General features: G+C 47.7%; 1 long non-coding RNA gene across 1 annotated transcript; it reads left to right on the top strand.

The window, feature by feature from the left end:
* Positions 1–6,439: 6,439 nt before the first annotated feature.
* On the top strand, positions 6,440–9,549 carry LOC311607423. Its single transcript, XR_014782592.1, has 3 exons — positions 6,440–6,637; positions 7,301–7,386; positions 9,465–9,549. It is a non-coding gene; the product is annotated as an uncharacterized lncRNA (long non-coding RNA).
* Positions 9,550–14,047: the final 4,498 nt, after the last annotated feature.

Below are 14,047 nucleotides of genomic sequence, written 5' to 3'. Positions count from 1 at the left end.
GCTCCAAGGCAAGTCCTGCCGCTTCTGTGCCAGATGTAGACACCGCTCACTGGCTGCCTTGTTCTTGCCTCTCTCTTCAGCTTTGGCTTCTTCTTGGCTGAGATCTGTGACAAAGGCCACCCACATGGGTGGGCATACACACTGAAAATGGCCAGTTTCTACATCAGTATTGCTGCCTTTTGATTCTCCCAAGGCTGTGGCCCTCCTAGTGCCGGGAGGAAGTGACTTATAGTGTGAAGGGCCCAGTGTCTCTGGGCACCGACAAGCATTGCTTGGGTGTTTTTCTGTATTTCTTGGGTTTTTGCTCTTTTGCTGGTTTACTGTCAGGCTGAAACTTTGGAATGACAGTTGGCCTAATTTCTGGTATTCCTATAGAAGTTTCAGAAGTCTCAAGGGCAGTTTTGCTCAGGGCTCAAGCCTGAGATCCGTGGGCTCCCTGGCCTGTGTAGGAGCTGCTGCAAGGATTCAAATGATCGGATGAGGGAGCCTAGGATGGCACACAACCCAAAGAGAACACGCTCCAAAGAGTCACTGTTTTTATCTTGTGTGTGGGAAACTGTTACCTCAACAAAACAGGTCTTTTACAGATAGTCATGGTTGGGTAGACGGCTCAGTGGCCAAGAGCACTTACTCTGCAAGCCCGAGGACCAGAGTTTGAATCCCCAGCCCCCACATAAAAGCTGGGCATGAATATGTTTGCCTATGACCTCAGTGTTGAGGAGTGAGTCCCAAGGCTTTACTGGCTAGCCAGCCTGCTGCCAAGCTTCTGATTCAGTGAGAGACTCTGTGTAAGGCAGAGAGCGACAGAGGAGACATCTGATGTCTGTCCATGGGCATGTGTGCGCACATACATACACGAACACATGCACACAATACTTAGGGTGGTGTCAGCATGTAATTCACATGTTTTACTCATATATTTCCTTATTGTGCAGATCGAGCATTTGCTCCATGCTAGAGGACAGGCATGCAACAGGGAGCCACAAAGCATGGCTCCTACCCATCTGGAGCTCGTCGCTGGTCTAGTAGGGGCACAGAAGCACAGGGGCTCTAGGGGAGTGAAGAGTCGTAAGGGCAACGTCCAAGCTTCCTGAGGCTGTGTGCGATGAGGACAGTGGAAGGCTCCTGGACTGGGAGAAAGGAGGAGGCAGAGACAGTGTCTCTGAGGGACTGACAGGTGAGGCCGAGGGGGAGCCATCCAGAGATGAGGGCTCCAGGCAGAGGGACCACTCAGTCTTTAAGACCAAGGGTTCTATAAGCCGTCAACTGTGAGTGAGAACAGGGAGCTCCAGCAAGAAAGCTTCAGCTTCCAACACCAGTTGCAGCGACGTGCAGAGACCTACCTCATTTCCAGGGGACGTGGGCCACAGGTCTTCGGACCTGTTTCCTGTTCTGACAAAGCTTGTGTTAAGAGAATGACAAGACTCTCTCGGTTGAGTGCTTGGTTTTCTGATCTGTGTATCTATCTATCCGTATATCTATATCTATCTATCTATCTATCTATCTATCTATCTATCTATCTATTTCTTGGTCTGTCTGTCTGTCTGCCTGCCTCTGTCTGTCTCCCATCCCTCCCTCTCATCTATCTATCTTGTTTTTCCTTTTGTAACAGTCTTGCTGTGCTGTGTAAGGCTATCATTTATCTAACTATCTGTCTATCCATGCATCTATCATCTATCTATCGTCTCTCTATCTATCCATCCATCCATCTATTATCTATCTATCTATCTATCTATCTATCATCTTTATACATATAGATACATAATAATAACTATATAGAGATGTAGGTTGGACACCTGGACTCAGGACATGAGCATGCAGATGTGGCTGAACGAAGAGCGGCAGCACAGCACGGAATCCCAGAGAGCCATCAGAGGATGCTGCAGGGCAACCTGGGAACGGGAAAAAGAAGATGCTCGAGAGAGTGACACTGACACCAAGAGGGAGGCACTTTCTGAAGGAGAAGTGGATTCAGCTTCTACAGGCTTGGGGACATTCAGCAAAATCTGAACGAAAAGCTAAGATAATGTGCAAAGCAACAGGTATTAGCGTCCTCGCTAAGAACTTACAGTGCCAGCCCAGGGAGCCGGGGGCAGGGCTATGTGCTGAGCCACTTAACATAACCTAGCACATGCAACTCTGGATTGAGGCTCAGCACCAGAGAGAGCAAGTAGAGTTTAAGAATATATTGAAAAGCCAGGTGCTGTGGTGCAAGCCTGTAATCCCCGCACTCGGGGAGGCGCAGGCAGGCGGATCTCTGTGAGTTCAAGGCCAGCCTGGTTTATGAAGCAAGGGTAGGACAGCCAGGGCTACACAGAGGGGGAGAAAGGAATAGATTGAGAAAGGCAGCAAGGCTACTCCAGTGAGAATCTGTGAGAGGAAAGAGCAACCCTGAGGAAGTCTTATTATTGTATCAGCTCCATTTATAAGAGGGGAGATGGTGGGGCATGCACGTATTGAGGGATTACCAGCCTGGATTGTGCTTACCAAACTCAAATGTCGAAGCTACAGAGTTTCAGACTGAGACCTCCTTTGAAAACAGTTTTGTCAACCTAATCTAGTTAAGACATGGTCACAGTGGGATGTGGACCACTCTAACTCTAGCAAGGTGGCTAGAATGTGGTTCGAGTGTGGCTTCCAAAGTTTCCTAAGTGATAAGTTTAGTCTTGACTGTGGTGTAGGAGATTTGGGAACTTTAGGAAGTGGGGCCTGGTGAGGCAGCTGCCCTTAAACAGATGAGTGGAGCCCATGGGGGAACCGCCAGGCCTTGAGAGCGAGCCTGAGGCCAGAGTGGCTTTCTTGAGTTGGGTTTTGTGGTGTCTCACACATTGGTTGCTCCTAGCATTGCCTTTAGTACCTAGGTGAGGCAACCAGAAAGGGCTTCACCAGGGTTCAGCCAACGTTTGCCCAAGTCCTTGGAGCTGTCAGAATTGTGAGGTAAGAAAACTCGTTTTTCTTTGTAAGGTTACCATGACTTAGTTATTTCACTAGAGTAGGAAATAGAATATTGCAATTGGTGTTCTTATGGAAAGGGAAGCCAATGTACAGACAGGCAGAACGCCAGGTGAATGTAGAGGCAGAACTTGGGATGGTGGGACCGTAAGCCAAGGATCACAAAGGTTGTTGTAGATGGGGGATGTTTAGATGCCAGATGGTGTTGGAGGAGGGTCTTCTGTGCTGTGCTCCCAGATGCTGGTTACAGTGCCCTGAGATTTGGTTACCTCCCTGCTATGGGCATTGCAATGGATGTTGAGCCATCTCCTATACCCGTGTGATGTAAGAAATATTCCCCAGTTATCCCTGATTGGCTAATAAAGATGCCGAAGCCTGTGACTGGACAGAAGAGAAGCAAGTGGAGTTTAGGTTTCTAGGCTTGGGTGGAGAGAAGCAGGAGCCCATAGCGCAGGAAGAGGGTTACCATGGGGACAGACTGATGGACCAGAAGCAGCCCAGGCAAGATGGCTTATTGGCAATTAACTTGGGACATGTAGCTAGGAGATAACAATATAGCATAGAGAGTTAATATCTGCCCAGCTCCAGTCCTGTAAGCTTATAAAATAAACCACAGTCTCTCTCTGTCAATTACTTCGGAAGCTAATGGGGTTAAAGAAAATTGTTACTTTATTACTTAGTATCTTACAAGGTGGGTGTCTCCACCCTGGCTAATTACCAAATAATCAGGACAAAGACATCTTGGATTTATAAAAGCTTTAAAGCACAGTAACTGGACAGGTATCAACCCGCCCAGCTATTTTGCTATTTCCAAGCTCCAGACCCCAAGTTACTTGGCGTAATAGCTCCTTCCTGATTCACTTCTGTTCCATCATTCTGTGTTCATGGTCCGTATTTCCCCACGGGGACTTCTTCCTGTCAGGTTTCCTCTCTCCTTTCCTCTTCTCAGCCTCGTGGTCCCTCTCAGACCCCAAGCCGGAGAACCTAAGCTCTGCCTACCTTTCTTCTGCCCAGTTACAGGCTTCGGCAACTTTATTAACCAGTCAACTTTAAACTAGGTAGAGCGAGGTTTATACAATAAAGACAGGTGTTTGTGAGAATGTGCTGCTTCCTCTGCGTGGAGACCAGGTCTCAGGGGTCAGTAAATTAGCATTAGAATACATAGTATCAGACCAACCCCCAGCAAAAGATTGCTAGAAAGCTACCACAACCTATTGGAGAGGCCTGGGCCAGATGCTACCCTGGCACTTTTATGGAGAAGATTTTTTTTTTAGGACCCTGTTTTTAACTTGAACCCTTAGGACCAAGAGACAATATATTTGTGTTCAAGCTGCTCTAAGGCAGTCATTTGATGTATCAGCCCCCCGAGGGGAGGGACAGAGGGGAAAGAAGGAGGGACAGAGAGTTACTTCAGAACTTGGTTCAGAGATGGTGGAATCTTCTGCCTGGTAACCATTGAGGGAAATGGACTTAAGACTACATGGTAACATTAGGAGAACTATGGTCTTGGTTGAATGTGAAATATCCCCCATCGACTGTTATGTTGAAGCCACAGGACTCCAGTCGGTGATAGTATCTTGGAACATTCTGGAAACTTTGGGAGACAAAGTCTAGCAGTAAGAAGAAACTGACTAGAGCCTGGGAGATGTGCCCCTGAGAGTTCTTCTCTTCTCCTGGGACCCCTTCTTCTTTCTCTCTTTGCTTCCTTTCTGTGTGGCATAAGCTCTGCTCTCTCTTGCCTTCACTACTGTGGCCTGAATAATGAGGCAAAATGAATAATCCCTCCCCTTACTGTTTGCGTCAGGCATTTATCATTGTTAATGAAGCTCTGATAGAGGCCACGCCCAGGTTTTTTTGTGGTATGCTTCCCACAAAGAGGTCATTTCTAAAGTCCACCCTCGAGACAAATCTTTTTGTGAGTTAAAAAAAAAAAGACCCCTGTTGAATAAGACCAATAAAATCTAGTATCACAGGGCTTAATCCATAACGCTTTCGGAGATAGCACTTACTGTAAGCCAGCAGCATAAATCTGGGAGTATTGACAGAAAGTGTTCACACAGATGTTTTCAAATACCCCAACTTGAGCAGAAAAGTAGGAGTGAACAAGTAACAAATTGTACTCAACAGTAGTTTAACAAATTGATTTCCACTAAAATGAAAATGAAGAAAGATTCATATCTTGGCTGAATATTAATTTTTATGCTCTTTATAGCAGGCCAAATTAATCTTTAGGGTGAAATTCATAAGTCAACGAAATGAAAACTACATGCACCAACAAGAAGAGCTCAAAGCTTATTTAATGAGATGAAGCTGCTGCTTGACTCTTGTTCTTTCTTTCTTTGTTTTTTGGGGACAGCAGTGTACTCCCAGGTGACTGCTACCTATGTACTTCGCAAGTGATCTTTGACGATACTGTAGTGAAGGGGCGACAAAGCATGCTCTAGACAGGAGAGAGGCCATTTTACGTCTGAGCCCATAAAAAGTTGGTAGGAGAATCTAAAAGAATTAGTGATGATGTGCGGCGTGAGGAAGCGGAGAAAGAGATAGGCAACCTGCTGGGCTGTGCGGCCCTGGGGGAACCTCTCTGCTAGGCTGTGCGACCCTGGGGGAACCTCTCTGCTGGGCTGTGCGGCCCTGGGGGAACCTCTCTGGGGCGGTTTTCTCATGTTGAGCTCAGAGCTAAAATCTACCTGCTGTCACGTGTGAAGGCGTCCAGGAGAGTGTGCGCAGCAGGAGAAGATCAGAGGGCATGAGAGCACCTTCCATCTGAGGATTGGTTGTTAGGGGAGGCAGTGCTGAGAGGGAGGCGAGTCTGGGGATCACGGAAGTGGCTGGTCTGGACAAGCACTTCAGATCTGCTTCATCCTAGTGTGTGGTTGACACGTCACGCATTATTAAACTCCCCCGAGGTTTCCTTCTTCATCTGAACTTCTTATTGCCAAGGTTGTGTATTGATGGCAAGAGACATTGTAAGAGACAGCATGGGACACCATGACCAGCTACTGCTGACCTACATCTCACACACACACACACACACACACACACACACACACACACACGCATGCATTCACATATACACATGTACTTGCACATACACACATGCATGCACGCATGCACTCACACATACATACACGTACGCTCCCGCACATACACACACGCACTCGCACATACATGCACACACACACATGCATGCACGCACGCCCTTGCACATACACACATGCACACATTCCCCTTTCCCTCAAGCAGTTTAACTTCTGCCTGTTCGGTGCTTGCCAAAGCCATATCGGTAATCAGAACAAAACACTTAACTGTCATCTGCAGGGACTTGTCAGAAAATAAAATAAAATCCAAGTCTGTTGGTGTCTACACTGTGAACGTGGTTTGTTTGTACACCACACAACCTGCAGAGACTTACGTGGTATGGCGCATAATGATGACGCAATGTGACATTCCCCAGTCTCTTCCTCCTTCTCTCTTCCAGATAGAACACTCCCAGGTAAGCCTTACTTCAGCAGCCCACATCCCACGTGGAACCGTGACAACCCCTAGCGAGGCATCTTTGTGGGAAGCAAAAGTTGTCAAGACAGCTCTCCTCCAGCCAAACTTTGCAAGATCCAGCGTCCCACTGACAAGTCCGGGCTCTGCACTTGTTATCCTACGAGCTCCTCATCTCCTCGGGCAACTTGTGAGTGCGAAACTTGAGAGAATCAGAATGAGTCCCCTACAGAAAACAAGCAGACTCAGGCAGCTAGAGGGGAAAGCCACTGACGCTGGACCAGGTTCGGGGCCTGCCCTTCAGTCTCGGCCTTAGCCAACAGCGGTTTCCAGTCACCTAACACATGTCACCACAATTGATGACCCAGTATCTAGGAAGTGACCATGCAACACCAACTCTGTGGCCTTTATCTTCTTACTGTCATGGCTACCAGACCATAGCTAGCATCTCCTAAGTTATTCTCCACGCTGCGGACTTCACTTGAAATCTCTGCTTTCTTTCTTTCTTTCTTTCTTTCTTTCTTCTTTCTTTTTTTTTTTTTTTTTTTTTTTTTTTTGGTTTTTCCGAGACAGAGTTTCTCTGTGTAGCCTTAACTATCCTGAACTCACTTTGTAGACCAGGCTGTCCTTGAACTCACAGAGATCCGCCTGCCTCTGCTTCCCGAGTGCTGGGATTAAATCTACCCCGCCCTGTGCCCCAGCCCCACCCCCTGTCACTTCCCTGCCATAGCCACTATTTAATGGCCTTGTCTGCTGTTCATCTTTTTTTTTCTTTATAATTCACCACCCTGTCCTGCCCTTTTCCTCTCTCATCATCCAGATCAGAGCTCATGATAATCCATGTTTTTTTCAGATGCCTTAGTAAGCGCTGCCATTGCCAGACACCTGCTGGGCCAACTGTTTTGTACCACTGTGGCAAAACACATCAGCAGAAGCAATGTAAGAGAATCTACTTTTATTTTGGGTCCAGGGATCAGGGACTCTCAGTTGACAGTAGCGGAAGAAGACACGGCTGAGAGGCTCAATCCACAGCAGGGAGAGCATGTGGCAGAGGCTGCTCACATCACAGCACGCCAGGAAGCAGAGAGGGAGGGCCAGAGCAACAGCTCTAACGACTGACCGGCCACAAGTGACTGTGCTTCCAGGGTCCCCAGATAGCATTAGAAACGCTCAAAACGGGACTTTGTGTAGGTTTAACCTACAGTGACCCCAACTTAGTTAGGGTCACTAGTGCTGGGATGAAACATCATGACCAAGGCAAGTTGGGGAGGAAAGAGATTTTTGGTTTACACTTCCGCACTGTAGTCCATCATGGAAGGAAGTCAGGATTGCAAGCAGGGCAGGAATTTGGAGGCAGGAACTGATGCAGAGGCCATGGAGGGCTGCTGCTTACTGGCTTACTCTCCATTGCTTACTCAGCCTGCTTTTCCTTAGAAGCCAGGACACCTACACAGGCGTGGCCCCGCCCACAATGGGCTGGGTCCTCACATCAGTCACTAACTAGGAAATGCCCTGGAGACTTGCTCACGGCCTCATCTTCCCAAGGCATTTTCTCAACTGAGTCTCCCTCTCCCCCAGTGACTCTGACTTGTACAAACTTGACGTAAAACTAGCCAGCACACCGACCTAGTATTACGTGTAAAGCCTTAAAATGCGTGTGCTGGCGAGAATCCAGGGACTGTGTTACACTAGAGCAGTGCTTCTCAACCTGTGGGTCAGGACCCCTTTGGGAGTCCGACAGACAAACATTTCATTAGGTGACCCACCTAAGACCATCGGGAGACACAAGCATTTATATTACAACTTGCAACAGTAGCGAAATTGCAGCTATGAAGTACAAAGAAAATATTCTTTTGGCTGGAGTCACCACCACCCAAGGTCGCAGCGTTAGGAAGGTTGAGAACCACTGCATTAGAGCTTGTGACACTGTCATTGGGGGTCAGGATATTGTCTCATAGTGAAAAGTGGCCATATTTCTGCAGCAAAGTGGACCATATGGGGTAGAGTTCAGTTAACAGCCTTGCACAGATTCAGGCTTTCCTGCCAAAAGGGTTGGGGAAACGTGGCTTACAGAGCTTTCTGGGTTTTGGAATTAGGGATGAAGGGTTGTGGGCCTTATCATGGGATGGCATCCTCAGGATGCCTCAACACAAGGTAGCTCACTGGGCACAATTGCTTAGACATAATTGGTAAAGAGGTTTTTTTGCTTTTTGTTTTGTTTTGTTTTGTTTTTAGACAAAACACAGACAGTGACGTCAGTTGCTCCATGGAACCTACTATGGTTTTTGGAGAGTTAAGCCGTGATGTCAGAGCAGAGGGCACTCAGGCATGCCATTCGTCACAGCAGAGGGTTGTGCCCTCACAGCACACTAAATCTCCCTGGGTTTATGCACAAGTGTCTAGATTAAGGCGCCCAGACAGTGAGCGTGTGCTGGAAGGGGTCCCGGGGCCACAGAGTCCCGGGGAGATGAGGAGAAGCTGTTACCGTGTTCTTACAGCCACCGACGTGTGCTGCTCCAGCATGCTCTCTTTGCCAAATATTATAAATTCCGTCTGCACAAGCTTTTATTGTTTACCTAATGTTTCACGTGCACTGCTGCTTTTTATAGCTTGTAAGGAAGGTGCAGTAAATATTGTCATCCTGGCTTGGCTGCTGAGGGAGCAAAGGCTTATAGAGGTTAAGAGTCATGGTAAGGCTCTGAAGTAGTTGATAGAGATACAGACCAGTCCTCTCTCTGTTGTGCACACTCCAGAGGTGTGTGCTTTGTGAAGACAAGAGCGAATGAATATATATATATATATATATATATATGCATATATATATTTCATTTTTTGAGACAGAGTTTCTCTGTGCTAGCCTTGGCTGTCCTAGACCCACATTGTAGACTAGGCTGGCCTCAAACTCACAGAGATCTGCCTGCCTCTGCCTCCAGAGTGCTGGGATTAAAGGTGTGCGCCATCACCGCCTGGCTGAGTGAGTGCATATTTAAAACTTATCACAGTAATCTGTTTTGCAGATCATGGCCAGACATCAGATGCAACTGAAGTGGCTTTAGCTAACATCTTTTCATACAGCCTGCTCGGCCTAGGGTAGTTAATCAGATGTCTCATGGGATTAAGGGCTGCCGTGCGCCTTGCCTGGTGCCCTGAATCCTTCTCAATACCTGCATGACCAAGGATTTATTTTCTTAATGGCTGCAAGGCAGGCTAATGCCCCTCTCTGGGAACTAGCATCTGTACCCAAAGTCAGTCTTGCTTCGTAGAGACAGCCCACACCCAGTGTCCGATGAGGGGTGAGAAAGGCCAGTTCTTTGGCCTGGACTGCAGACAGCTCAGCTCTGAAGGAGATGCGGCCTCGGGCCTCCGTGGGGCTGGCGGAGTCGATACTGTGACTTTGTCCCAGTCTGTTTCTCTCTCCACTTCTTCCTGCCTCCAGAGAAAACTGCTTCCTCATCTATCTCTGCACCTCAGCGGTCCACTCGTTGGGAAACACAGCATGAAGAATGATGCCTCAGAGAGAGTGGAGAGGCAGCAGCTGACAGGACTTTGCGACAGGAGAGACCTTTGCACTCTTCTTTCTTTGGTCAACAGTACTGCTTTGAACTGCTCTGCGTCTTTTCATTGACTGAGAACACCCTAACATTTGCTATTTCTGCTTATTTACTATGTCTTCCTACTTTAAAAAAAAAAAAACTTATTTCCCAATCTGAACATCCAAGTCTTAACCTGAATCAATTTTGCGACGGACAGTTGCTGTAGAACAGAAAATTAGGAGAGAAGCTTGAAGGCTGTGGGAGGCGTCTGCTGGATGAGGAAACGGAGAGCATCACAGCAGAACAGAGGCCTCTTGGTAATGGTGCACGGGCCTGAAACGATGTGAGAGGGAAATCATTTAACCATGTAAATTGAACAAAGGAGAATTCCATAATAATGACCCGAGGCCCTAGCATTCGGGAGAACAAAATGGTGGGCATCCGGATGAGGTCACCCCGGCACATGGCATCGACCTGGTGTGCTGCTTGCCCGTTTGAGTCTCTGCCAGAGCATGCGCTGGTTTCACCTCTGCAGTTCCTTTTGCTCCTTGCAGGGTGAGACAAAAAAATAAAACAGATCGCAAGATAGTTCTGAGCAAGAGTTATTTTAAGGAAGGGGCATTTTGACCAACAACAACAAAAAAAAGTTGATGACTTAATTTGAATCAGTTTCCAGGTTGGAGCTGTTGTGTTTGTAAAGAAAAGGAAACAGAGGACGGGCTGGTACTGGTGTCATTTTTTTTCTCTCCCCTTTCTGAATATTTCCTACCGAGCGACTGCTTTGGATAATAGCAAAATGATTTCACTATGGGAAAAAATGCAGAGAAAGAAGGCTGGGGCTGTTCGATGGGCTGATAATGAACATAAAGGACGCTGTGCTTTTTGAATGGCAGATTGAAATCCAGTGTGTATTCATGCAGATCTTATGGGGGGTGGTATTGGATTGGACCACAAATTAGTGCTAGCATTAATGAGATGGAAGCTGTAAAATACGGGAGTTCCAATAACCATGATCTCTGATAAGACCCCATTGAAGGCACCCAGACCGTTCAGACAAGTTCTGCGTGAGAGCCGAGCAATAAACAACAGAGACGTTCAAAATGGGGGAGGAAGCAGGAGACGTAGCCGGCTGAGCTGGTATTAGAAAGCTGGGCGAAAACAGCATTGATGCGCAGCTGAGTGACAGACTCGAGCTTGCAGAGAATAATGATTTGAGGAGACAGACACTATTTAGATGCACTGTGAACCGCCACCAGAGAGGATTGTGCCTCCAACGTGACAGGGAAGCGTGTCCAAATCAGGAAGTGCACTGTGTCACTGCTGCTTCTGCCGTCACCGGCACCAACACGTCTTCTGTGTGGTAGATGTTGGGACTGACGGATTGCAGTACCCATCAACCTGTGCTCTCTGTCCTCTCTGACAGTATTTCCATGTGGACAGTACAGTATGTCTGTGCTCTGCTGGCTTACACTCCCCATGAGGTCTTGTTCCTTGTGTGAGACACCTCCTCTCCCTATTAACCGCTTGTGAGTTCTCCTGAGTAACTTATTTCGAAGGGCGCTGACAGGTGGGCAATGCCCCCTTCCTAGCGTCTTGCGGTCTGGCATGGCAAGTAAAACAAGCGCTGTTATGGCAGCATCATTAGATAGTCTTAGGAAGGTGGCTGCTCAGAAGACATCACCTAGCCTGTCTTGGTACCCGGGTGCCGCTTAAGTTCTTGGGTGGCCTTAGTCTGAAGAGCTTCATCTCCGCGCGTTGTCCCCTTGCTTCCTACTGAAGTAGGCTGCCCCGGGGTGCACATCTGTACGCCTTTGCTGAGCCCGCTGTTTTCCTACACTTCCACTGGCGGCTTCCAGGGTTGCTTCCTAGGATTTGTATGTCTCCTATGGGTGCCACGCATGCTTATCTCCTGTCCAGCTCCTGTCCCTCTCAGGAAATGGTGGACCACACCTGTCCCTTGTTGTGGTGGTTTGAATAGTAATGGCCCGGATGGACGCAAGTACCTCGAGTGGCACTATTAGTAGGTGTGGCCTTGTTTGAGGACGTGTGTCACCGTGGAGCTGGGCTTTGAGGTCTCATATGCTCAAACCAGGCCTAGTGTGGCAGTCTTCACTTCTGCTGCCCGTGGATCATGACGTAGAACTCTCGGCTTCTTCTCCAGCACTGTGTCCACCTGCACGCCGCGTGCTTCGCGCCATGATGATAACGGACTAAACCTCTGAAAACTGTAAGCCAGCCCCGGTCAAATGTTTTTCTTTATAAGAGTTGCCGTGGTCATGGTGTCTCTTTCATGGAAATAAAACCCTTACTAAGACACTTATCCACCCTACTTTTTTGTTCAAGGTGCACACGGTGTTGTCCAAATTCCATTGCAGAGTAGCTATAGGACATGGGAAAAATTATTACTTTCCTCTGATGCTCGCCAGCTTGATTTTCAATACCCTAATTTTTCTATACAGCATATGCTTAGTACATTTTGAAAATAAATGAGCCACCTTGCATGACAGAGGCTGTTCTATATTTATATGTAGAACAATAAAACAAAAAGTTATATTTATAATCTTAGACTGATAAAAATTTGTAGCCAAGAAGACCCGTAGAGATGAACTGGGCTTCCGCACCCTATTTCACTGTTTGCTTTGAGGGGAGACAGAAATCAGAGGCAGGTTGACTTTCCCAGCATGTAATAGTCATTGGGTAGTTGACTGAAGATGAACCCTGAGCTACGGTCAGTGTCTGTCTTCTCACATGCCTTTCTAAGGGGCAAGGGTAATGCGGAGGCTCTCCTGGTGAATCCTTTCTGTCAGGAGTGTGACGTGGATGGCTTCTTATTCACATTGCTTTACGTCACCAGCCTCAGTGCTGAGAATTTAAGGAATATCAAGGAAGATGCTGCAGGGCATCTTAAACTGGCTGGAACAGAATTGTACTCTAAAGGTCAGAAGAGGTCCAGAGGCCACCATGGTCCAAAGTTTAACTCTCCATCCCGGATGTCTTAACAAGCAGTCGTACTGTCGGGACACTCGTGTCTCTGTCTTTGGATGGAGCTGACTCTTGAGATTTGACAGAAGTCCATTGTCCTGTGACCTTCATTGCAGAGTCCGAATCTAGCCTTCTGGGGACACTTGGAGCCACCGGATTCCTGGCTCCTGTCAGTCCCAATTTGTTTCCTGTGTGTGGTGGTTTGAATAAGAACGACCCTCATATGCTCATGTATTTGGATTCCTGGTCATCGTGGACTGGCACTTCTTGAGAGAGACTAGGAGGTGTGGCCTTGCTGGAGGATGTGTGCCACTGGGGATGGGCTTTGAGGTTTTAAAAACTCAAGCCAGGCCCAGTCTCTCTCTCTCTCTCTCTCTCTCTCTCTCTCTCTCTCTCTCTCTCTCTCTCTCTCTTTGTTACCTTTGGATCTGGATGTAGAGCTCTGGCTATTGCTCCAGCACCGTGTCTGCCCATGTGCCGCCATGCTTCCTACCATGACGATAATGAAGTAAAGAGCTGAAGCTGTAAGCCAGCCCCTCCTCACAGCAGTAGAACCCTAACTAAAACACCATGTTTCTTTCCTGCATCACAAATTATTTCTTTTTAATTTAACACTTCTGTTTTATGTGTTTTGGTATGTCTTTGTACCATATGCATGCCTCATACCCATGTGTCTTAGTTAGGCTTTTATTGCTGTGAAGAGACACCATGACCAAGGCAGCTCTGATAAAGGAGAACATTTAATCGGGGCTGGCTTACAGTTTGAGAGGTTTACTGCACTATCATCATGGCGGGAAGCGTGGCAGCGCGCAGGCAGGCACGGTGCTGGAGGAGATGAGAGCTCTACATCTTGATCCGCAGGCAGCAGAAGGAGACTGTGCGCCACACTGAGTGAGGCTGGAGCATAAGCGACCTCAAAGCCTGTCCTCACCATGACACACTTCCTCCAACAAGGGCCCAGATACTTCATCAAGACCACACCTCGTAATAGGGCCACTCACTATGGGCCAAGTATTCAAACACACATGTTTATGGGGCCATACCTATTTAAACTACCATACATGGAAGCCAGGGGAGGGCATTGA

Source organism: Acomys minous (assembly GCF_964271855.1).
Source record: "Acomys minous genome assembly, chromosome: 10".
NCBI lineage: Eukaryota > Metazoa > Chordata > Mammalia > Rodentia > Muridae > Acomys > Acomys minous.
The sequence above is the reverse complement of the archived record's forward strand: the minus strand, read 5'-3'. Positions and strand labels throughout refer to the sequence as shown.